Source organism: Marmota marmota, unplaced genomic scaffold (genome assembly GCF_001458135.2).
Source record: "Marmota marmota marmota unplaced genomic scaffold, marMar, whole genome shotgun sequence".
Lineage (NCBI taxonomy): Eukaryota > Metazoa > Chordata > Mammalia > Rodentia > Sciuridae > Marmota > Marmota marmota.
This window is the reverse complement of record NW_026000080.1, coordinates 1203502-1230289: the sequence shown is the minus strand read 5'-3', so window position 1 is coordinate 1230289 and position 26788 is coordinate 1203502. Positions and strand designations below refer to the sequence as shown.

Below are 26788 nucleotides of genomic sequence, written 5' to 3'. Positions count from 1 at the left end.
AGCACATGGCAGATTTTAACTCATATCTTTGAGGCCAGACCTAGTGTTCTTTCCACATTGTGCTCCCCTTCGCCATTAACCAATAGCATGCTTCAAAAGTCTCCCTCCTTATGATGAAAATGGAAACAGTTAAGTCTTAAATGACATTAGGGTCATAAATACAATGTATAAAAATACCTGCCCAGTATACCTCACAGGATTATTATGAGGTTGAGATAATATGCATTAAAACACTTCATAAATTGACAAGTACTCTACAGAAGTAAAGCATTACTGATGTTTGTTATATAGAGGAAATCAGAGTGTCCAATAGGAATGGGACTTCTTCCTTTCATTTTCATGTCATTTGCCAGAAGTGCTAGCAGGTTATAAAGTGCAGGTGTATTTCACAGATTTTTGTAAATCAGGAATGGGGCCAGGGAGAACCAACTGATATTCCTGTTTCTACCATGCTCTATACATGGTTATGCCTATTTGGAGTTCAATTGGATAATCCTCACTGTAATTACTTGTTGTAGAGAAACCTGTGTGTCCCAGAGCTCTGCCTGATATGTCACTACTGGAACTTGTATTTTATGAAGAAAAAGCATTTTTTTAAAAATACACCTGCAGCTGAGAATTTATCTTTGCAATTTAAATTCTCAAGGAGAATGAAACATGGATACACAGACCCAAATCAATAGTCATCTTTCTTCCATTAAAGAACTTTTAGGGTCTTTTATAGGATCTCATTTCTTATTATTATCCCATTCCTAAAGATACTTTTGGTGTTTGTCAAACTGCAGATCATGACCCATTGGTGGGCTATGAAATCAATTTAATGGTCAAAAGCAGTATTTCAAAAATGAACTAGAAGAAAGGGAAACTATCCAAGTGTGGTGTATATAGCATAAGCATTACTTTAGAAAGTTTTTGTCTCAGCTATAAACATATGTAGCAGTGCTCTGGATCACAATAGAAAACATTTTTGTTTTTTCAACTGTAGGTCACCATCAAAAAAATCTGCTACATACTGGTCTATTGAACTCAGAGAAAAAGTTGGTACCTTTACACTTTTAAAAATCAATGTATTTAAGCCTTAGCCCAACTTCAGGATGGGGGTGCTCTCCAGGTTTGAGGCAGGTTGTATCTGCTTTAACTTAAGTACTTCCTAAAGGGTGTCTAAAGTAGTACCACATGGAAAAGGTGTGAACAGGGAACTGTCTCACTACCCAGCAACAGCTTACCAAAAGAACCCTGAGTTAGTGGCTCCTTGAAGGGGGTGAGAGATCTTCAGAGAATAACTAAAGACTTTTTCAATAACCCATGTGGAGATGTGCTGTGTCATGGGCTCTTGATTTACATTATTTTATCAACTTACTAAACACCTATGTAACAGTTGTGACAGGTCACACCTTGTCCCCAGTGCTTTATATGTAGTAATTCATGTACCCTGTGAGGCAGGTACTGTTGTTACCCTCATTTTAAAAAAAAGAATAAATCAAGGCATTAAGTAAATAAAGGTTAACAAAGAGAATGCTCCCAACACTATGTTCTGCTGTTATGGTACTTCATCTTAGTTCCTCCCACAGAGCTTACTAATAAGGGTGTTTTACCATAACTGTGACTCAGCTCCCATCCCCGAATCAAAGCTTAAGTGTGTGTATGCGTGTGTGTCTTACATATATGCATTCATGGATGGAAATGGTAAGAAAACAACCCCTAAGAATCCTGCCAACACCAATTTAGAAGAAAGCCAATTTATACTACAATACCACAAAGCAGAGGCTCTTTATCTTACTCTTGTACCTGGTACCCCTGTGCATTCAGTTAAAATCAGGGAGATTTCAAGACATCCTCTGCCATAGGGCAAAACTTTTCCAACAGTTGGGCTGAGAGTCTAAGGGAGGCCACACATGATTAACAGATTTTTATGAGGTCATTACAAGTGAGGGAAGAATAAAGAACAAAGCCTTATGACTTGGGGACAAGTGGTGCCCAAAGTTGGCTGAAAATGTTTAAGCATGTTCCACCATCAGAAAATAAGAGTACACATGGTTTAGAGGAAGGAAAAAATAAGGAGAAAAAATAAATAAATTAGGTTGATAAAGTTAGGTGTTTGTAACATGAATAGTATACATCTTTTGCATGTGACAATATTACATATGACCTTTGAATAAAGCACCAACATATCTAGGTAGCATTTCCAAGGACATTTTAAAGGAAAAAAAATAAGCCTGATGCAAGAGAGTACTGAAATTTTTCTTCAAGTGGGAGTGATTTTGTCCAATTGGAAAAGAAAAGATGATAGAGTACCCAAAACCCCTACAGTCCATTAAATAAGTTACTAAAAATTAGCCATTGTTCCCCATATTCTTTGGTGCCTGCCACCAAGTTTTTAAGGACAGCAGATTAGATCTCAGTCCAAACTATGAGGAGCAGTAGAGAGCCATGTCCCTGTGGTAAGGTCACAATTTGTGGCCAGTGTACCAGAGAGCCTTCTGAGTAATCCTGGGCTACAGTCATGTCCCCCTTTCCTGATTCCCTTTATATTTATTCCCCCAGGGTATTTTTTTTTTTTTTTTTTTTGGTAAATTTCTTACATGTACAACAGAGGGAAAGCTCCTTGAAGGCAGAGACTGTTATTTGCTTTGCAGTATCCACACAACAGTCTGTTATGTTCTACACATATTAAAACCTCCATGAATGTTTATTGAATGACTAAAGTGCAAAACCTCACCAAGTTATGGGTAAAAAAATTTCACGAACCCCTGCAGCTACTACTTCCATTGCTTTTTTTTTGTATTTATATAGTTTTTAGCCTTCTAATCATTTATTTGGAATATATATCAGTTTTGTAGGTGACCACCTCCCCACAACCCCACTCTTTGTTCTAAGTTGGCTGCGGCAGCTGAAGTCAAGAGCCATTGTGGAAAAGAAAAACACACAGAGAAGATGGTTATTCCCAATATATATAGCCTTCTTGTTACTCACTGCACCCTCTAATAGGGAGTCCTCTCTCCTGCTCAAATCACAGTTCCAGATACACAATCTGGGAGGGGGTTAGCCAGCTTCTTTGGAAGAGCACGTGCAGCTTTCTGGACATGGAGTTCGCCTCTCGGACTTCTGATTACCATAGGTTTTCATGCCCACTAGCTGCTGTCACCCTAGGTGACAAATTTAACCTCATTGGCTGTATATAATGAATGAAGAACATCCACCAGAGAATGTCCTAAAGGTGTGGCATTTCTACCCAGGTGTCCCATTTGTATTTAAGATGGTTCTGGTTGAAGGCAAACATCTGTACTGACAGTGCAAACTTACAAGTAACAAAGTACATTAAGAGAGAGCGCAGAGAAATGTCATCAGTTCCCCGTTTAGTGCTTCTTCATACATAATGTTCAGTGTGAAATGTCAGCTTTGGCTTCTACAGGTTATGTGTGTGTGGATAATTTATGAAGTTATCTAGCTTATAAAGGAGAAATGGGTTCTGAAGGCGCTTCTGGTCTAAAATCATCTGGGTGATGACATTAACAGAGAGGAATAATGGAGGGGAGGGGAAGAGGGGAAGGGAAGAGAAGAGTTCAAAACTTTGCATATAAAACGAGGATCCTAGAAATGCTCTCATGCACGTTCCACCTCCATGTGACTTTTAGGATCTTGAGGAATGCCTCTTACCCATTCCTCCTCATGCAGTAGGAGGTGGCTTCCAGTTCTTCCAGTTCTCTCTATTTGTATTTTGTTAATTAGGAACAACTTGTGACCCTGTGCGTCAGATGTCAGTCCTGTGCCATTCTTCCTAAGCGGCAGGTTAAATGAAGCTGTTTGTGACTTTATGAACTTAAAGGCACCCTTCTAACCAACTTTGCCCCAGTCTTTTCATTGTGTGGCCCACCTACCTGCTAGTTATTTTGCATAGTTCTCAATAAAATGTTAATTCACGTGTTCTTTCAATCATTCAACAATTGTTTTTACCGAGTATCTATTTTTTAAGGTCACTGTGTTGGGCAATGATGATGCAAAGGTGAACAAAATACATTCCCTGCTCTCAAGATGCCCCTGGGAAGTCAGACCCATAAGCAAATAATTTAAGCATTATTGAGAGTATTTCTATGCCAAGTTGCTATGGGAACACGTAGAAGAGGCACTTAACTCAGTCTGGGGAGGAGATGGTAAGGGAAGAATTCTGGAGGAAGTGGTGCTTGGAAAGTGGAAGACGATTAGGAGTTAACTTAGGAATTAGTGGAAGGAAGGGTAAGAGGGAGGAAGAAAAGGGAATTCCCCAAAGCTTCTGCAAAGGCTTAGAATGAAGGAAAAGTATAGCCAGTCTGGGGACTTGCAAGTGGTTCAATATGGCAGGAGCATTAAGTATAAGACTAGAGAACTAGACATGAACCGGTAATGAAGGGCATTTGAAGTCCTATTAAGGAGTTTGGACTTTATCTTGAGGGCCATGGGGAGGCACTGAAGGGTTTTAAATGGGGACTGACAGATCAAATTTGCATTTTACAAAGATCTCCCCAATGACAGCATAGGACCAAGTTGGAACTGGACAAATGGCCACTGAGGTAATTCAGATATTTTTCAAGATGGTGAGGAAGGTTAAACATAACTAGATGTGGGGGTGCTGATTGGATGTGGGATGTGAGGGAGAAACAGAAGCCAGAGATGACCCCTGGGTTCTGGCGATGGCATCCTGCCAGCTGCCTCGCTTGCTAAGTGGCGAGACATGTAATTATCAGGTAAAATTTTGTCTTTCCCTTTCCTCTCATTATTTTATTATTGTTAAATTGTATTTGTTCTTTCACATGAGAAAATAACATTAAGTCAGCTCTTGGTGGTGGTATTTTTGTAGCTTTGGAAACCAATAATAGCCTATAAAGATGAGGTAGGATCATAGAAAAGTTTTTAAAAGAGTACTATTAAATTTTTTTCAGGGGAAAAAAAAAAAAGCCTATGCCATATGCAGAAAGTTTCCAATTAGGTTAATGTACCTTAAACTGTATTAGTAATTAAGTGCTTTGGGTATTAAAATACCTAATCTAGCTTCAGGCTATTTTTGATAAATCCTTTGACATTTTCCCAACTGAGTGGGAGAGACAGAGCAGAGGAGGCCTCGCCTGGGATTACAGAGCTGTTGGCTCCATTCCCCAGCTTTTAGCAGCTTATAGTGTGACCTTGGTAAAGTTACTTTCAGTCCCCAACCTTTAGTTGTTCTATCTGTGAAATGGCAAAAATAAGAAGATGGCTACATGATCGAGCACGTAAATAAGTCCCCTTAGACAGGGTTTGAAACTTAGTAGTTTGTCTTTTGAGGGATTTTTTTTGGGGGGGTAGGAGAGGGAAGGTAAGGATAGGGTGTTAGTTTGGGTTTGTTTTTTGTTATTTGTTTTACTTAGGGACATATTAGTTTTAAAGAAAAAATATGCAATATTTACGGTGAATATATAAATGTATGTTGTGTGTGTGTGTGTGTGTGTGTGTAACAGGGCAACAAGGACATCCATACAATATGCATGGAACAATTGCAACTCAACTGAGTCACCAAGGACCCAGAATCCTTCTGTCTTCCCACTTTGTTCTATTTTATTTGGCATTGCTTACAGTTGGTAGCAGTTGCACCTCAAACAATCGTCTCCACATTGGGCAGGAAGAAAGTCAGAAGGTTGGTGCCCACTCCATTCCTCCCATTTATGAGAAAGAAAACCACTTTTCCAGAAGTAGTATCATGGCTGCATTGGAATCTTGTGAAGAGAACTGGCAGGTCCCAGGGAAGCAGGCAACGAGAGTGGGAAAGCACCGTGGAGCTTCTTCCACCTCCACAGTGAAAGGGGGCAAGAAAGAAAGGGGCTGAGGATGGCTACTGAGTAATCGCATTGGCAGCAGCTGTCACAGCTGCTAAGCAGAGCACCTTCCAGGATTGGGAGAGTGAGTCATTCTTCTGCACATAGAAGATCAAAAGTCAGGCTGATGCTGAGACTTTTAAAAAAACACCCACCACTTGGGTGGAAGCTTTTGAGTAATTTCTTTGGTTCAAATTTGTGAAAATCTAGCCTACCCTAGAAGGTGAACTGTAGGAAAATCTGATTTTCTAGTGGGTAGAACTGACTTTCAATAAAAAGCCCGTGCTTGAAGGGGACAAGAGAGAAATATATATCTAAAAAAGTGAAAGAGGAGTTAATTCTTAAAGAATCTCATTTGTTTGGGAACCTTTGGACTTACCTATTATGGGGAGTAATGATGAGAATCAAAGTCCAGGAATTACATAGCTGTGTGGTGCCCTTGAAACGGGTGCTGACCCAGCATTGGGGGACATAAGAGTAAGCTGAATAAATGTTCCCAATTCCCATGTTGGTTGGTCCCTCCAAAGTACCTGAGTCCTACAAGCATCCCTGGAGAAATCTTGCTTCTGCTTAAGACAAGGCCATAGGGAGCATACTTCTGTGTTTTCCTCCACCAAATTTGAATAAGGCCTCAATTTTCTTTTTCAGATTATCATTTGACAAGGTTTCTTGTTAATGCTTATGTGCCTCAGGCAGCCTATTAGGATATTAGGGAAAACTGCCCACCACTTTTTTGTTGTTGTTTTAACCTGAAACAAAGTGTATAGAATTGCAGATTATATTCCTAGAGAGGGAGAATGGCCCCCAGGTCTGACCACCCACCACCCTCTCCTCCTTAGGCTCTGATCCCACAGACTGGTGAGTTCACCCTGGGCTGTAAAAAGAAGATTCTCAAACTACCTTTCCTCTGTGCCTATATCATTATGTAAGCTTCTGTAGTCACCAAGACTCAAAAAGAAAAAAATCTGTTTTAAAAAGTCAGCTTCCTTAGTAAGACTGTCACTTCCTCTTTTTTCCCATGAATTGTTTTCCTGGAGAGAAGATTGCATGTGTTTTCAAATGTCCCATCTGGCCCAGGATCCCCACTAGATTCAGCAGGGTATGGGTACAGTATGTAACTCACACAGGGTAATGCAGGGGCACCCAGACAGAGCTTGATGAGGAAAAGCAGACTTCTTAGCCGGTGTAAGTGAACTGGCAACTCAATTTCAAGGACACATGCAAGGAGAATTACCAGGGAGGCTCCAGCTACAGAGAGAAGTCTTGTCTGTGTATTTTTGCATGCAATTGTGCCACTACTAATCTGTCTGTTTGCAGTGCAATAGTCCAGCTCCTTTACTAGATTGAGTGCATCCAGGAGAAGAGAAGCAAGCTCACACACAATTAGAACACATTTGTGAACAATGCAGAAAGTGAAATTAAGGTTAATAAGCACTGAATCTATTTTCACACCACACTGCTAGCACTTGCTTCAGTGACTCAAAACCATACAGTTCATGCTCTGGAAAACTGTCACAGAGATGCCATGATGCCCCCTTTACCTATCAATTGTCCAAGAGTTCCATGAACCCATGGCAACACATTCAAGGTCCCTAGCATCGTGGTTGCTTAAACCTGTTTAAAGGAAAAAGTTTTGGTTCCATCATCCTTCAGATCCTGCAGAGATGGCACATAACTACTCCCAGAAGTGAGGGTAGAACAGGAATTCTAAAGAGGTTTTCATTGTGAATAAAAGAGCAATGGATACTCATCACTCCTCTTCTTATGGTTTTCCCTGTCAGGGTTGGGGAGAGAAGCAAATAGGCAAAGGTTCAGAGTAGTCAGGAAAGCACGGCTTTCTCATGGAATGAGTTGATGTATTTAACTTCCAGTCCCGCAGGGACATTCTAATAAGGTTACAGCAGCACACCTTGATCTCATAAGAGAACACTGTGGTCAAAGGGACTGAACCCAACAACTCTAAATATCCTCTGCTTAGAAACAGCCTTTCTGAATTTATAGGCCTAGATATACTGATATCCTGCTTTAGAGTGAATTTTAGATTTTTGAAATTTCCCTCAAAATATTAGGCCATGATAAGATTATCTTGGTGATTCCTGGCTCCCCACTCAACCCTTTGTCCCATAATACAGTTACAACCTAAGCTAAATGAGCCTTTGTTGACTTGACATACACCTACTTAATGTGGGAAAACTTAGGACTCGTAAAAATTTCCATTTCAGTCATTGGTCAAAGTTAAAAAAAAGGGGGGGGGAGTCCATGTTTATATTTTACAGATTTTATTAGAGTGGTTCATCCTTTTTGAATGAAGAACATCATTCAAGAAGATGAAATTTTCTATTTATGGAGGCTGTCTGAACTAAGCTCAACTACAGGGACTATTTCATCCCTGTGGCCCCCCTCAGGGGTCCCTGTGTCTTTGGGCCTAATGAAAGCCAACTTATTTCTGATTTCTCTGCTGTCAGCATGCCCAGATGGGTGTTTTGTCCAGCGCCTGGGGTTTAGGGCAATAGGCATTAGCCTTAGGGTGAAGAGTTGTTTGGAAAAGCGTCCTTCAGGGAAGAACATGAAAATCCTCTCTATTTAGGGGCAGTTCACAGGCTGGTTTTCCTGGTAGCCATAGCTCCCCCTGCTGCCCAGATAGGAGCAAGAGAGGCCAAAGGAATCAGAAATGAGACAAAGCAGAGCCTACCTGGAGTCTAGTCAGCCCCAGGAGCCAGCAGTAATTGGAGGCAATTAGCTCTAGAGTCTAGGGCCTTAAGCATGCCCAGTGTGATGAATGATTCAGGCAGGCAGTATTAGGTCTTGGAGGGTGGGGATATAACAAGCAAGGGGATTGAATTTTTAAAATGGCACCAGGAAACCGTTGGTTAAAATCAAATATACAAACAAAAGAAAATCTCAGGTTCACACATGAATGTGATTAACCAGCAAGTTCTGTTCCTGGGCTTTCTACTAGATGATATTGCTCTATTTGTCTTCTAATATCGCTGCCACCAGCTGTTACCTGGGGGCAAATGATATAATCTCTGCCTCATTTTCCTGATCTTCAAGTGGCATTATTATGGAAAATGCATACACTTATCACAATGCCAGGTACTCATATAGAAGCAGCCAACACATGTTAGCTATTGTTTTTAGTCTAGTTAATATTAGCATTCTTTAAGCTCTCAAACATGGCTATACATTGAAATGATTCAGAGAAATTTTTAAAAATATTGATTTCTGGGTCCTGTTCATTGAGATTCTGATTTGATTGACCTAGGGTGTGGCCTGGGAGTTTCTAAAGATGCCAGTGAATTATAAAATTCAGTCAAGTTTAGGGCTCCTCACGATCCTTCCTCAGAGATGTCTCCCAAGGGGCTGAGGTATACCAAATGGAGGAAGGGTGGGGGGGCTTCTGCAGTGTTGAACTATAGTGTTTATATATAGCTATATGTGGCACAGTGAAACACTTTCTATGAAAGCATGGACCTGGGACCACCAGCATCTGATCGCCTAGGAGTATTTTATAATTTCATTTTCGACCCCAGATCTGCTGGATCGTAGTCTTATTTAAACAAGTCCCTAAGTAGTCAGTATGCATGATCAAGTTTGAGAAGCTCCCTCCTTTCTTTCTCCTCCTCCTTGATTTGGCTTCTTTTATTTACCATAGATAGTATTGAATACTTCTAACAAGGAAATATCCTTGCAAAAAAGGCTCCAGGTCTTTATTTCAATAATCTCTTCAGATTCAAATCTCCTTATTTTTTTTTTCCACTGCCAGACTTAGTTTGAGTTTCTAATACCTGTCTCAACTCACAAGTGCCCACTTCATGTTTGCTGATAGTTGTACACTAGGCCTTTTATGTAGCTTCTAAAAATATTCTTTTTAAGACCAGTGCGAATGCCCTGCTCAGGCCATCTCTGGTACATTGGTAGGAGTGGGTTGACATTTGACAGAGGATTTTTGGTACATCACAGCTGTGAGAAGAAATTTAGAGGGTGATTATTATTTGCTAAAGGCTCAGAAAGGAAATAAAATCCTCCATCAGAACCTAGTCATTAGGGTTAACAGTAAACCATAAAATGAATGGAATGTTGGCCCTGTGGACAGGTTCCCAAAAAAGACAATGCAAATGTTTTTAAATAAAATGTGGGGAGACAGGACAAGGCTTTGAAAGAAAGGGAGAGGAATAGAGTGAATGATTTAGTAGATGGAATAAATCTCAGCAGGAATTTAGTTTCTATGATATTAACATAATTCTATGGACTATGACATTAGCTCCTTCTCTCTCTCTCTCGTCCATCCCATTACTAAAAATATTTTAAACATGAGTTTAAAAAGATTCATATTGAGATAGAAATAATACAAGAATTACTATTGCTGTCTTCACATTTTTCCCCTTATTTTCTTTCTAGAAGCACAATGTCCTCTTTATGATGCTTTTATGTCTATAAACGATTTAGGAGAAGACTCTGAAACCAAATCTGTAAATGTGCAAGGCTCCTGGATTGATGGGGAGGGGTAGGGTGAGAGGGAGACACAAATTGCAAAGAGCAGAATAATCAGATACAGAGGGACTTTGATCTTCTGGAGACCTAAGCTAATAGATGTTAAGTGCAGTTCAGTGGAAGTAATAACCCATGAAGAAAACAAAATCTGCAAAATGATAAAATGCTGCAGTCTACTGATCAAGGAAGACACTGGAAAATTACTATGAAAGCATCCTTAGCCCAGCAGATCCAAGGTGGGGAAAGGGCTGCGTCTGCCAACCAGCAGCCAGACATTCCAGGCAGACTCAGCCGTCTCCCATTTTGTGGCCAGATTAACACTCTGTGTAACCTGAATGCTTTCTCACTGAAAAGTTATGAACTGGCACCATCATAGTCCTGGGCTTCATGTCTCCCAGTGACGTCACGGTGAATCACCCCGAGGCTGGCCGGTAAATTTGTGGGGGAATTTCAGAGGACGCTATTTCTGTTAATCAATTAGTGCAAGAATTTCTGAAAAGACTCCAAATGAAGTGCTGGTATTTTTTTTTCCCCTGACGTCATTGCACTATAGTTAAGACATCATTCAAGAAATTAAAATCTTACCAAGCAAATGAGAATTTATGGACATTTGAATGCAATTGAAAAATCTAGAAACTTTATAAAAGAGAAGTCCCTAACACTAATTTATTGAAGTACTATTTTATTATGCGTATCCACTTATTGAGCAATGACTACATTATACACACTGTATAAGGTAGAGCATAATTAAATTGATCTGTCTTTAGAACCAATTAAATTCTTATTATCAAAAGGAAACCTAAAATTTGAAACAGACAAATTCAGTCTGAATAGACTCTTTATTGTAAAAAAGATTAAACAACCAAAGAACAACCAGAAAATGTGTAAAGATGGTGAACATCTTCACATCTCCCAGGAAACTGGGAGAAAAGTAGATTGCATTTTTAAGAGCTCCACCTTTTTTACATTTCATGCAATGGCTAATTAAACACATGGAATATGTTATCTGAGCCACAAATTAATGTGTTTGCGTAGGGTGGCCGCAAACAAATGAAAATAAAGAAAAGCTATGCTAGCATATTCCAGGAAAGATGAGGGCAAACTCTGCTGGGCCAGCATTTGGTTCACGTTGAACAGCATACATTAGAATACTTAAAAGCTACGTCTTGCTTAGAGGATTTTCTTTCTCAAGAGAAAAATTGACAAATTTTAATAATACAGACTAATATTATGAAAGAAAGAATTAAAAAGAAAGGAAAAGAAAAGGAAGTTAATCACTTGATTGATTCAACGCATTTCAACTCTGGACAATTTCCTGATGGTGAATATCTACATGAACCTATATTAACCATTTTGCTGGCTTTCAGTGTACCTATTCACAGAAAGACTGGTCCCATAAAGTATGCTCTACCTGTGGGGAAAACTGAGACTGGGCCTACACAATACTAAGGGGATTCCATGGAAAATTAAAACTTGGGGCCCTCCAACACTTGCTGGAAAAAGATATTTGTATAAAATATAGATTTATTTTTTAAACAAGTAGAATCCTTGTCTGAAAGTCCTGTGGGTCCAGGCTTGGCTCCCAGTGTAGACTGAGTGGTTAAGATGAGAACTCCCAGCTCTGAGTTAGTAGTCCATTACTCAGCCGCTGTCCCACTGCTTGCCATCAACAGCTCTCCTTATCTATTATATGCATATAACACAATTTAGACTAAGCATGCTGAGTGGATTAACTAATGATTGCAAACCACTTTGGAAATAGAAAATACCTCATACGTGCACGGACTTAATAACGATTAGATAATAGACTGTCCTAAATTTTACTTTTAACTCAAATAAACCTTTTCTTGATGATGAAAGTTATGCTATTAAACAAAAGATTTTTTTTTTATTTTAACCAGAGGTTTTCAAGGTGTTTTCATTTGAGTTGAATTTCTGTTCTTCAGACCCATATTTCTGCCAATTTCTATCTCTTGTGCTTTCTCTGGCACAACCGAAAGAACAAAGTTAATAACAGAGAAAGGACAAGCTTTAAAAAGTGCTGCATTTATCGTCAGTTGTAATTCTGCTATTAAATGGTCTTGGCATTTGGGAAATTCTTCTCAATCTTACTTTTTTACTTAGAGGAAAGAAAAAAAAATGAAAACATGGAACTGAAACCAAAAATAATCCCTTCTCCATCTTCTATGTTCTCAGACTCTTCCTCTTTGTATTCAGTGTGTGACCTCCTGCATCTATAGGGTAGTGTGCAAGATAAACATTGAGCCTTTGTTTCCCCTTAACTTTTCTAGAATACATATTCCTGTTCTTGTGTGCATGAGCACGCGCGCACACACACGCACAAATTTGTATAGAAATATTTTTCACTCTGATTTCTGCCTGTGGAACAGATTGAAGATTTTACCATCCAAAACCCACAAAGAGAAAACTCCTACTGTGGTCTTCAGAATTTCCATTCAGTTGATTTGCCTGCCAAGCGCAGTGACCAGTGCCGCCGCTCCTGATGGTGGGGAGCATATGGTACTGCTGTGAATAGTTTTGCTCTCACTGCTGTGAAATCCCACGCCTTCCTACAGAATGTGTTTGGAGGAGCAAATGGTAAGTGTAGCTCTTCCACACAGCTCTGTCTCTGCCTATGGAACCTAGTCCTCTGAACAACAAAATGAAGAGAGAACTACAAGTCTTCATGGGCTCTCGTTTAGCATTCACCTTCAGAGTTAATGGCTACCAGCTAACCATTCCTTCCTCCCAGGAGGGGATTGTCTTTTACACATCCTGGACTTACCAGGAACCATAATGGTAAACCAACCATCCATCATTTTGTTTGTTTGAATCCTCTTCCTCCTTCTCCCCCTTCTTAAAAAAAAAAAAAAAAATCTCAAAGTGGGACAGAATCTCAAAGTTAAATTGGGGCTCTGAAAAGAGTGCTGGACTTGGAGTTAGGAAGCCTGGAATATCAAACTCTAACTAGCCTTGTAACCTTGGGCAAATTTATTCTGTGCCTCTTCTGTGAAACAGATGGCCCTTAACGCCCCTTCCAGTTCCAAGATTTGTCTAGTCCAAGTCCACCCCACTCCCAACCTCATCTCCAGGAAAGTCTCTTTTCTAAACTGTTCAAAATAAATTGTTATCTTTCACTTTATAACACAGCTTTCAGGAACTGACTTGGTTGCTTGTTCCTGGGTTTACTCACCCCCCACTGTCAAGAGGATCTTTTGTGTGTTTAGCAAAACTCTCTGCTCTCTTGCTGCAATAGAAGGACACTTTTTTTTTCTCCTTCTGGGTTGCGCGAAAACAGAGAACTTTTTGGAATTTTGCTTTTAATGACTTTTATTATTTGTTCTGATGGTTAGTGAAGTCGCTCTCGGGCTATTAGAACACACTTGCTCTAATAGTCTCTCCTGATCCCCCTCCTCTCTCAAACGCCATCCTCCTCTTCTGCCAGCACAGTGGGTACTGGTTGAGCCATCGAGGTAGGGGGGTTTTGGAAGCCAGAGTGTGATACCATGAGTGCCACATTCACTGGTATGCAGTTGGAGGGAGGAGGGAGCTGACGTTCCTGTTCTGCTGAAGAGGGCTGTGGAAACTTGAGTCCTAGGTGTGCTTCAGTGAGAGGATGAGGATGTGCCCAGATGGGAAGCTTCAAGTACAGAGGCACTTGTATGTCTACTTATCTCCAGTCTTGAGGATGCTGTTTATGAGTGAGCTATTCAAATGGAGGAAGAAACCCACAGAGAAGGAGAAACATCAGGTTGAAGTGATTATATACAAGAGGAGAGGCCCTAGCACAAGTCCAATGGGAAAGGAAGAGGGGATAAAATTAAAAATGATTAATGGCAGATCTCTAATGGTTTCACTGGAGCCAAAGGAACATGGTAATACTGAATAAGAAACACTTGATGAGGAAAGGAACATGAGTGTGAAGGAAAATACATCATCTATACATGTTGCTGCACTCTGTGGATGGGAAAGAGTCCCCCCAGAACAGAAAGGAGTTCATCCCCCACACCTGCACCAGAGGTACCCTAGCTTATATGGCCTCTTCTGGTCTTTCTGAGAAATTTTAACAGGACATGAATTCAGAACAATATATCAGCTTTTAGGAGGATTTAATTTAGGGATGTAGACACCTCTTCTTCTAAATGTATCCTTAAAAGTGCTAAAGAAATTGTGTGTGTGAGTATGTGTGTAGCCATGTGTTGCTCAAAGCATCTGTTTGAGAATAAGAAAATAGATAAGATTTTTAGTTGCAGGAGACCTAGCATTGCTCTCCCTCCAATTCACTCCTTACTCTTTCCCACCTTCTCCACATCAAGCTTAGAATTGCCATGATGTCTAAAACTTCCCAGAATAGATTATACTATCCTCCATTTATGAAGTTCTTGATATAAGGCCATATCATACACAGCTCTTTACATGAATTTTCATATTTAATCTTCATAGCAATAATACATATATGAGGATATATGTGTGTATATAAATTGAGTTCAGTACCACTAGCATACTTTTCTCTTACCTGTAAGAAAACTGAGGCACAAAGGTACAAAGGTAATAAATTACCCATCCACAAAGAGCTAATAAGTGATACCATCAGGATTCAAAACCCATGTTTGATTTATTTTATTAGACTGCATACTCCACATGAGTAAGAATCATGTATGATTTTGCCAGGTATCATATCCTCAATGTCTGGAACACAGTAAGCACTCAAACATGTTGGTTGAGTGTTTAAATACAGAGCTTAAATCATCATCCTCTATGTGATACTATGTCTGAGCAAACTGCTTCTCTCCAAAATCAAGGGAAATGAAATGCAACCAGATAGGAAATAAAATTAAGGGACAGAATTATGACTTCAGTCATTATTCAACAAAGAAATATTTACTGGGCACCTACTATGTGGCAGACCTTGGCCTATGTGGTTCTTTATTTTTTGAGAGGAAAACTTGAATGCCTTGCCCTAGAAACCCTTATACCCAGACAAGTTACCCCCCAACTTTTCTCCACACCTCTGTCCACCTCTTAAGGCTAATACAACTAGCCCACCACCTTGTGGAGTCCAGTTCTGAACTCATGCAAGCAGCTCTAAACCATATTTCCCTTGTTTTCCATCCAACTTCAGATTGCAGGACCTACTGGGGATAATGACTCAGTGCTGGGGAGAGTATGGAGGCTGCATGTAGCAGATCTCAGAGGGAGGGACTGCAAATTGGAGGCATTTTATTGTTTTCTCCTTTTTTACTCTGAAAACTTTCCAAAAAGAGAGATCTATTTGAACGGTTTTCAAAATCCATCTTAAGGTCAGCTCTAATTCAGTTTGGGCTTGGCAGTGGTATGATTTCAGTGATGTTATACAGCTGCCAAAATGCACTGGATGCCCACCTTCTCCATCAGCAGTGGGACTCGGGCTGCCTGCATAGCACCCTGCAGACCCCTGGACCCACCTGGCTTCTGGGAAATGTTGGAGTTTGGTCATTGCCAAAGAGAAAATCTTCCATATACAGTAGTGGATAGATGGTTGCAATAATTCAGAATCTCACATTTAGTGAATTTTACGAAAACAAAGACATCCATTGTGTTGTGTAGTAGGTATTCACATGATCTTCCATTTCTCTTCATTTCTATAATCAGGAATAGATTTGAGCAACAGAGGATTAGATTGACACAGAGCCTGGCACACAGCAGGTAGTCAGTGACAAAAACCCATAATACTTAGGAGCAAATGAGGAGTCAAGAAACACAGGTTCTAGTTCCTTGATTTTCTATTAACTAGTATGATAAAAGTACGAAAATGATCTCTCTACAGCTCAGTTGTTTCATCTATAAAATGAGATTAGATGAGTTCTTAGATTTCTTCTGGTTCTTAAATTTCACAATTGAAATTGTACTTCCAGGCATCATTACATAGTAGAAAGAACAGATGCCAAAACTCAGAGTCCATAGATAGGATTTAGCTCCTGCTGCTGACTGCCACTGACCAACCATGGGAGCTCAAACATGTGCCTGAACATCTGAGCCTCAGTTTCTTCATCTGTACAATCAGGATGTTGAAATGTGTTTCGTAGGATTGCAGAGGTAAAATGTCAGTGCCTGAAATACAGAAGGTATATAAAATACATAATAAATAAAAGATAAAAGCTTACCAACTCTAGACTCCATTTTTCCTCATAGAAAACTATTATGGCCCCTTAGGGCAGTATGCATTAATGGCCCCTAACTTGTACCACTTCCTGTATTCCATATAACCATGCAGTGCTCTTCCAAGCTTTGACTTTGGGTTTGACTAAATGACATACCTTGGGCAGTAGCATATCAGCAGAAGTGATGCAAACCAAGGCTTGACAAGTTACTGGACTTGGTCTTTGGTGAGAAGACCAAAGAAGGACGTACCTAATACACAGGTCTGAAGAAGAGAATAAGAGATATGGGACAGAGCCACCATCAGTTGTGACCAGTCTAGGCAAGCCAAATTCCAGTTCATCACTCTGCAAAAGCTAAATAAATGATTATTTGAAACCACAGAATTTTGGGATGGATTGTTATGCAGCGTTTTTATGCCAATATCTGACACTTCATGGGTTTATAACAGGAGATAGGAGTTATAGATTGCTTTATTTTAAAATTGGAGTTCATTAGTGACTTTTGAAAATATATTTACTTTCTATAATTTGGTGAATCCTTTCTTACAGTTTTGGGTCCAATTTTGTTAGGAGAAGGAAGATAAAATTTTGCTCAAATTATATTTCTGGTTCAAATGAGAGTTTTAATGGTATCCAAAGCATTTTAAATTGATAGATTACGAACAGTCGAAAATTTGGTAGCTTAAAGTATGGTAGCTTTAATTTTAGGTCTGAGGATTTTTAGCAGGTAGGGACATATGTGCAGACCCCAAACTGATTATAGGGTACATCTATATATTGCTTAATATAATTATCATTTGTAAAATTCTGAACATTTTATTAATAGCTTTATTCAGATTATGAAGTTTTAAAAATACAATATTAGAAACTGGCCACTGATACATCTACAGGACTCTCTGTCTAAAAGAGGGTTACTATGTTAATCTGTGCAACAGAAGCCACATTCTCCTGGGCCTTAAGACTTGAAACTAACTAATAAGCTTCTTCAGGGCAGGGAAAACATGCATGACACTGGGTATATAATTGTTTGACTAACAGAAGACAAGCACTTTTGTCAAAGGACAGAAAGTAAAAACCTGCTTAAGATCCAGCCCAAATGCTCCTCCATCAGGAAGAATGCATTCCCCTGGGATCTGTCAGACCTGTTCCCAAGTCTGACTTTGCCACTAGGCTGTAAGTTCCTTAAAGATGAGGGACCTGTCACTCCCATCTTACATCCCCTATGCCTATCAAGATCCTTTATACATCATTTGACCTTAATATTATTAAATATAAATGAATGATGGAATTATACCAATTCATGAAAGAAGAAGGTAAGGGTCAAGGAGATTTAACTAGTTTCTGGAAATCACCCATTCAGAAAAATCTGGGAATTAAATTTGAACTTGGCTCCAAGGTAATCTATAGTCTATTTCCTCTACACTACACTTGAATCAAAATTCCTGTGGCAGAAAACCAAAGAGCACATGTAAAGTACATAGCAGAGCAACAGGATGCCTAGTGAATGTTACTGCTGTAATCATGTCTTAATCTAATGCCAGAAATCTCATCATTGGAGGTTTATCTCTCTTCTCCTGAATGCATTTTTTTTTTCAGAAGTCACTAACTTATTGTTGGTTGAGAGAGAGGGAAAACAGAGCAAGCATCCCAATGGAGTAACAGTTAATTTATGGTATTGAATATCAATCAGATTATTATGTGTCATTAATAACTATGTATGGGAAGAGTTTTGAATTACATAGAAATACATTCAAAAATGATGTGTGTGTAGTTTTTTATTTTGCAACAAACATAGTACAGTATTTTAAAATATGAAGTATATTTGTAATACCATAATGCTTTCCAACACTAAAACGCTACTGAAAAAATACTGGAAGTAGATATTCAGTATTTGTCTTGAAGTGATAAAAAAAAGTGTGAGTCTGAAAGGATTTCACAATGACCTGCCTGTTACCTTTCTGCTTCCCTATAGTGGAAGTGGCCCACAACCACTGTTTTGCGCCCATGTTATCAATGATGCTACACTTTTATCATGGTGCCAGTAACCCTGTATTGTACTTCATTATTTCATATTGGTTTCCCCTGCTGCCTGACTGTGGGTTTACTAAGAGCAGAGATTGTCTAATTCTTTGGCATATCCCCAGCACCCAATTGGTACACAGTCCCTAGTAGGCTCAGAAACCTTTGTTAAATGAATGGTACTTCTTAGAACTGAATTAAGAACTTGTACATGTCCTCCAAGAAAAGGGACAATAGGAGAGAATGTGTATGTTTATATGTGTGTACTGCAACAGAGTCAGCGCTTGCAAACATTACACTACATGTTTTCACATGTCTTACTTCCAGTTTGCACATTTACAAATTAGAAAATAAAATTTAAAATGCAGTGAGCTGGTTTTCCTCCCACATCGCCTTTTGTGAGTAATGACGAACAGTGCTCAATATGCATGCTCCTCTAACATGAAATCTGTACATTTTCTGAATACAAGCAAAATGTATGGAAATTATATCAAATCTAATTTAAGTGTGTTTTCGTAAAATTAGGATGTATAATACTTAGTTTCATGAGCAGAACAAATAATACAATTAGTGTTTATTCTTTGACTACTCCCTTACTAAACAACTCAGTTAAAAAATGCACACCACACTGAAATGTGGTGCTTCTCAGTCACTGTTCCAGGTTTCAAATGTTAAACAAAGACAGACCAACCTTAAACCTTTTGATAAATATGATGCTCGTGGTAACTGCAGCATTCACTTCGTATCCCATTTCTCCAAGTTCCTGTCAGCCAGATGTCACTTGCAATGCAAACACTAGAAAAATATGAAATAATAATTTCATACATCATCTATGTGTGCATGAGCCGGTCAAACATTCAATACAAATTCAAACTGCTACTACACACAGAGCAAATATCATCCAAATAATATTTAAGATGATTGAAAGGCTTTTGATTTGGAAGTGTATTCTCTTAAGCTAAGTGGTCCCCAAGACCATCTAGAAAATTCAATTGTTTCATTTTTAAAATGTTTTCTGCCCAAAATTATATCAAACCCTAATGTCTCAATAGAAAAACATGGGATTGGATTGCTGACTGGGCGCCTGATGTCAAAGAAAAAATCTAATTTCACAATGGCATTTCCTCATACTGTCTCACCAAAATACAAAATTGATAAAATTTTAATGGATAATTTTCAGAAGCAGAACGTTAACCGTTGCAAGATATAAAGGGAAACTTAGCATTGTAGCATAGGAAAAGCAAAGTGAAGGAAGGTATCCACTATAAATACAGATATACAATGCTATATAAAAAGCATTCTTAAGAGCTTTTTCTTATCAAAACAGAACTTCAACTTTAAAAAGACCCTTACTATCAAAATATAAGCTGTGTGTGTGTGTGTGTGTGTGTGTGTATGTCCAAGTTTCTCTTCCCAGATCTTTTCTATTTTGTAAAATGATATAGGGAAAGGAGTCACACTGCAAGCTACACTATTAGATATACATTGGTACAGTGTCAATTTCTATTTTTGATGTTAGTTACAAAAGCAGGCCTGTGTACCCCTGGCTTCAATTAAGAGATAAGAGAGAATGGTATTGGATTTAGCCCTGCTTTTTCTCAGAAAGGTCCTGAACATCCTCTCTTTCTGCTTTCTGTGTAGTGGGGGAAGTTCTCTGCCTGTCTGGAGGGAAGAAGAGCTCTGGTTCCCTTTGTTTTAAAAAAAAGAGGGAGCTCAGTGCTACGGAAGTGCAGGGGCTCAGAGCAGAAAGACCTTCGTATAATCTGGGTGACCTTTATCCTGTCTCTTACCATTTTGGAGCCTCAGTATTCCCATCTATAAGATAATAAGTAATAACTCCTACCTTGCTGTTTTCCTGTGATGGTTAGGAATAATCTTTATAAAGCACTTGATAACAGGGTTTGACACAAAGGACATCTCAAATATTACTTTGCGATTATTCTAATTTTTTTTTTTTTTAGCTTCGAATATCTGCCACCTTGGGTTCTGCCTTCTTTTAAATCTTCCCTGGTTATCTCCTTCACCCAAGCTGGCAGCCAAGGCTAGCTGAGAGCAGGAAGGGCAATTTCCTCTTTGGACAGATTGGCCAAGGTCATCCAAGTCATCAGTAAGATAAGCCATGTGACAACCAAATTGCTGTAGAGTCTTTAAATTTGCTGTTTGACCTGGAGCCATGAACTAAGGTGTTGGAGACACCAAAGAGAGGCAGAGCCTCTCTACAGGGAGGGGTCTTCTTCCTCAGAGGCACTGGGGATAATCATCAATTTCCCTCTCTCAGTATAATGAACTCTAACACCATGTCCCTGTTTAAAAACTTGAGAGCAGCTAATAACATATCAAGCATTTTCTTCCTCCATTTTCTTTTCCTTTCCTTCTCTCTTTTCCTCTCCCCACCCCTCCCCTCCTCTTTTCTTCTCTCTCTCACTCTCTTTCTTTCTCTCTGTGCCATTCATCTTCTCCATGACAATGTATTTTCCTCTCAGGACAGGCCTTGGTTCTTAAATTATTTTTGGTAATGTATCATTTCCTCTCTCTAGTCTTAAAGAGAGCTTTAGATGAGGTAGACAAACCACTAATAAATATTTAGTATTTAAAATTGATGCTAGTCCTTTCTGCTAGGGCAGCTTATTTAACTGAATAAAAACTAAATAGAAATGAACTCTCTCTGTTGGATAGGATGACTGTATGGTACCGTTGCTGATGTAGAGGATTTACAATTGAGCAGAACCAGATTTTTAGCCCAACTCTGAAATTACTTACCATCTTGGGCAAAGTTTTAATGTTTCTGAGTCTTAGTTTCCTCAATTAAATGAGGACAACAATTCCTACTTCTTAGAATTATTATAACTAAGGTTGTCAGGTAAAATATAGAGGACTCAGTTAAATGTGAATTTTAGGTACACTTTTCTTTTTAGTACAACTATGTCTCAGATATTGTGAGGCACATATTTACACTAAAAATTATTCTGCTTAAGTGAAATTCACATTTAACTAGATACCCTATATTTTCTATTTGTAAACATGGCTACCCTAAGACCACTAGGTAGTGGATATTTATTAAGTGTTGTTCATTTCTTCTCTCATGGGGTTCTTGTGTGATTAAGTGACTTGTACACAATACCAACTCGATAAATCTTAGTTTCTTTTTTCTTTCCCTCTCAAGGCTCCATCTCCAAGGGAGCCATGCTGTCTGCCTAACAATGGAAGAAAAGTCTCAAAGGCGGGTGACATTTGTCTCTGAGTTTGACTTCTCCATCCTCATTCCTGGGCCTGCTTGCAGCATGTAACAGAGGGCGTGGGGTGGCCTAGTTTTAAAAAACAAAGCTTTTGGTACAGGTCCCCTCATTTTAAGGCAACTCAATCTTTGACAATCTGAAGTTTGCTGTGAAGCAGATGTCCTAGGAGTGATTCTTACCACTATTTTATAACGTGATCTGCTATAGACATTCTTTAAATTGTGAGCTCTCTGAAGAGTTCCAAACAAAATTGTAGAAAGGGATTTGATTTACAAAAACAGAGAGGTCAGATAACTTGTTCAGTGACAGATCTGCTACCTAAAGCCAGTGATAAAGGCATTACTAACAGCACTCTACAACTGTCCTTGCTTCCACTGGTACCCTCGCCCCCGATGTCCGCTCTTCCAGACACTGTTATTCATCCAGCAGAAAGCTTTCAGCTGCAAGTGGTGCCAAATGCCCTCTTGGGGTGGTGGCCAGGCGTGAACTTGGCTGTCCACAAAAGATACAGGCAAGGGTTCTAAAGACGTGTTTTTTTTCCCCTTACAAGTCCAGTGTTGTTCCTCTCTGAGAAGACAGAGATAGTGCATAGGATATGATTCAACGGAAAGTCTTTGTGTGAGAAAATGGTTCTTTCAATGTGACCTATCTGAGGATCTGCACATTTGGAGTCTGTCCGACCCCTGTTTCCAGAGCTACAGCTGGCTGTGCTGGACAAAGGGCAGCTGACAGCACCCTGGCAGCAGCTTCCTTCTGTCCCAACTCTGGGAAGGAAATACCTCCATGTTTGGAAAATAGCGAGGGTCTAAAATCTAGGATTATTTCTAGATTTCACCCTGGGTCTTTCCAGGGGGATTGGGGGCTTTGACTGAAACCAGAAAGCTGGTCCTATCCACTTCCTGAGCGTCACATTCTCATGTGAATAGGCAGCCACCACTCTGCACCAGCTGCAGCTTCTGGGTGGTCCTGCTAGGAAGTTCCAAGTGGATGGCTGTGCAGCATGTACCCTGGCCAGTCACACAGTGAGGACAGTCATCCGTGGGAGGGAGCAAAGGCATGCAGGTTCTCCATGCTTCCATCTCGGGTAGAAAATCAAAGTGAAATCAAACTTCCTAGAAAAATGTGTCCTCCAGAATTATAAAATGAAAATGAACAAACCCATTGAGGCAAAGAATGGGTGGATTTCTCCAGTAGGCAACTCTTGAAGTGAAGCTTAATAGGTTCTGCTTCCCACTCTCTTTGAGTGCATGGAAACAGGCCCTTTGTCAATACATGTCCCTTTATCAGTATTACTTGTCATTTAATATTATTCTAAGTAAAGAAAAATTAACATTTAAAATTATTAGAATATCTTTGTATTCTGCTGTGCTAGTTTTAAATGTAAGTATATCACATTAAAGTATGAGGTCATGAAACTCCCCAACATTTCTCCTTAGGAAGGCAAAATCAGAACTTCTGGGTTGGAATTCCACCTCTGCCACTTACTAACTTTTGACAAGTTATTTAATCCCTCTGTGCTTTTTTCAGTTTTCTCACTTGTAAATGGGTAAATAATAGTGACTTCCTCAGTGCCTTGTCGTGAGACTGTAAATGAACTAATGTATATAAAGTTCAGAATAGTGCCTAGCTGTTCCGAACTAAGTTCAGAAGTAAGCCCAAAGAAAGTGTTAAGTGTTCTCAATATAATTAAAATGACACGAATAATTATGACTTATATTTGTACAGTGCTTAAAAGTTCTTTTTGGTGGATCTGTAGTCAGTGCTAGATGGAGTGAAATCGAGAAATCTCCATTTTTCTAAATAAGGAAAGGAATAAATAGGAGTAACCAAATGGTTGTATGAAATTATTTCAGTTGGAATGGGTGGTCTATATGACCAAGAGGTACAAGAGGTAAGTTTCATAAAAAAAATATAGAGGTGGGCAGCAAGAGCCAGGTGGAAGAGAACAGTGTTCTAGAGAGTGGACGACAGAGACAGGCATGGATGGAAGTCAGTTAAATAAAAGGAGCTTACAAATGAAACTCAGGAGTCCTAATAAGAGTCAGCAGACAACCAATGTCTTAAGTTGAACATTTTGAGAAAAGAAATTTCCCTGGTCCTACACTGTATCTCAAAGATAATTACAGGTGAAGGTTTAGGACTTAAATATACAGAAAATTAAAGAGCATGGAGTAACCAGAAAGAAGAAAAATGATAGCTTAACAAAAATTTGGGGAAAATTTTCCATTCTTAGAACCAGTCAAAGAAAATTCATATGTGATTATATTGAGCAAATATTTTTCAGTATGCATGTTTTCATTTTGATTCCCGTGAGCCCAAATCACTTTAGGTCACAAAGAAATCACTTTCAATAGAGGTTTTTTTGCTTCCCTAGTTTCCATCTTACCACAAGACATCTATGTGCTACAAACTCTGTAGAATCCAATGCAAAAGACAATTTAGAGGCTCTTGTTCAGAAAGCAGAAAGTAAGTACCATTAAATGTACTAAATTATGAAGCTCCTTTTCTTTCTTCTGTGGTCTTTCTCTTAAACTGTCATCATGTATATTAATTCTATCTTACATTATTTAAGTAAAGAAAAATTAAGATTTGTAATTATAAGCATGAATTTTACTATCATCTGCATTCTCTGCTGTGCTAGTTTTAAATGCAAATATGTATATGGAATATTGACATCATCACAATTGTGTTTTTGGCTTGTGCATTACATCAACAAAATAATGGAAATGCTGCACAAAATGCACTCAGCTGTCATTATTTAATATGGACATTCTACAAATTCTACTTTCAGTTTCCCAATAAGTAAGGAAAGATTCAAAAGAAACGTTGCTCTGTCATTTTCTTTCTTTCTTATCATTATTTCTAGCATAGTGGTTGGGTTAACAAACTGAAATAACTCGAATAAGAAAGGGTCTGATAGATTGTTTATATTTACTGGAACTCATGTCTGGAGTTCTGGGGAAGCCAGTTATGCTGGAATAGAAAGCTTGGCTTCTGGAAGATGCCAGTGTCCCTTCTACCCCATGTTTTCCTCCCCAAATAACTCAGTCCTAGATGTAGCATGCTTACCTAGTACTTGCTTGGAGTCTCCCTGAACTCCTACACATGTGGGTCCACCAGAATTATGCTCATAGGGCATTATGAATGCTGTATGTAAATACAGCACCAAGGACAGATGGACCCACACACATATTGTGGCTTACCTGTCTCCTCTGCTTATGTGCAAGCTTCATTTTTCCCTTGGACAGATTTCACTTCCAAAACACTAATTCAGAGATTGAATTTCAAGATGGCGACAGCAGAGGATTAAACAATGTGTGAGGTCCCATGAGACTAACAGGTCTTCCATCCATGAAGCCAACTGTGACCCCCAAGTAAGTTCGGCTTTGACAGTCTCAGATGCAGTCATTGTGTTCTCTTTGGAGCACTTTCAGTACTTATTGTCTAAAGAAGTGTTATATGGTATCTTCTATCCTGTAGTCTCTTTCAATTCACTCTAAGCCCCTAGAAAAGAAGAATTGTCTTTTATAATACTTTGCACCATTTATCACATTTTGAATCTTTGGTAGATTGTGGAATGTCCTGTGTATGCAGCAGGTGCCTTTTGTGGGTATGGATGGTGGCAAGCACTACACATGCTACAGGGGCATGATCTGACTCATGGTTCTCATAACTGGGAGTTAGCAATATTTGTTAGTTTACTCCGACTTGCTAAATCCCTCCTTATCGACTAACAAAGGTGTAAGGTACCCTGGATATTATTTCTGATATTCCTCTGTAACCTGCCATATCTTGAAGCATTGCCAGAAATCCACTCTCCTAGTATCAGTGAAACTTCTTGCTATTCCCTAGTCCCTGGACTAGCAGGGAATGTGCAGGGTAACACACCGTCTCAGTCCAAAGAGAGGAAGGATGATTCACCACCTCCAGGTAAGCCTACTGGGTAGAAGCAGTGCGCGGAATCCTAAGTCACTAAAATCTATGTGTGTAGGATGGAAGTCTTTTATATGCAAATCCTTATCCCTCTTTAGTACAAGAGAGAGATGACACAATGACTTTAGAATATACAGACACAACCAGCTCACCATAGTAAAAATAAAACATTCAGAATTGAAGCACAAAGGTTTGACACATTACCCACTCCCATCCTTACTCTCACCCAGGGGCTCTGCAAGACTGTAATAGCAAGTAGGATGGTACTGGGGAAACTTGCTGAGGGTATAGGCTGATTATATCTCTGATAGTTGTTCAAAGTGGCCCCACAGGGGAAAGCCCAGTGAATTTGTAGGTTGCCTTCTAAGAATCTGAGTAGCAAAATGGGTGAGAGCTTGGGGAAGTCAAAATGACTTGCTAGATCAAGGGGATGAGTACCAGGCCAGACCTAGGAAGCCAAACCAAGGAGAGTATGACACAGACACGCTCTAGACCGAAGCAGATGGCACATGAGATGCCACAGAGCAGATGCTTTAGGATAACTCTTGGAGGGTAAGCAGTTCAGGTGAGTTTTAAGGAACTGAACCTGGTCACATAGACATAGACTCAAGTATAAGAAGATGTGATCATGATCCTTTTGCTGAGACTGCATACCTGATGAGCTAAGCGAGTTTTCAGGATAACTGGGAAGTCAGGAAATGCTATCTCATGCCCTAGTAAGTACCTGAAGCGATCCTGGGCCTCTAAGGGAGAATATAAAAATCTGCTCTATGAAGCAAATAGTGAGAATAAATCTGGAAAAATAAATAGGAAGCAATAATGAGAGAATGGAAGAGAAATCAAATGACTATACTTGTGAAATAGCTCCTTGCTTTGCACAAGGCCTAATACATGGTAGTGTATTTGAAGTCAGCTGAATATTAGAGAAATTAGAAAGGAAGAAAATAAGCTGTGACTTAGTTTGGACTGGAACGATTTTTCTCTTCGGCCTGGCTGATAAAAATGTCATAACTTATCCATGATGAAAAACTTAAAAAGATAAACACTTAATTGAAATAGGCTGACACCTTTCCTAAGGGTACTCATCTTAAGACTTGGATGAAGAGAAAGAAGGAAAGATGGAGAATGAAGGAGAAGAGGATTG

At 39.3% G+C, this 26788-nt stretch overlaps 1 long non-coding RNA gene across 2 annotated transcripts in view; it reads left to right on the top strand.

The window, feature by feature from the left end:
- The window catches only part of LOC125620327, a 174894-nt gene that overhangs the window by 37036 nt on the left and 111070 nt on the right, over positions 1-26788 (top strand). Inside the window, exon 3 of one of the 2 annotated variants that reach the window (XR_007351928.1) lies at positions 24086-24177. The exons of the other annotated variant lie outside the window; for it this stretch is intronic. This is a non-coding gene — a long non-coding RNA (uncharacterized LOC125620327). The remainder of the gene's footprint in view (positions 1-24085; positions 24178-26788) is intronic. 2 annotated transcript variants of the gene reach the window in all.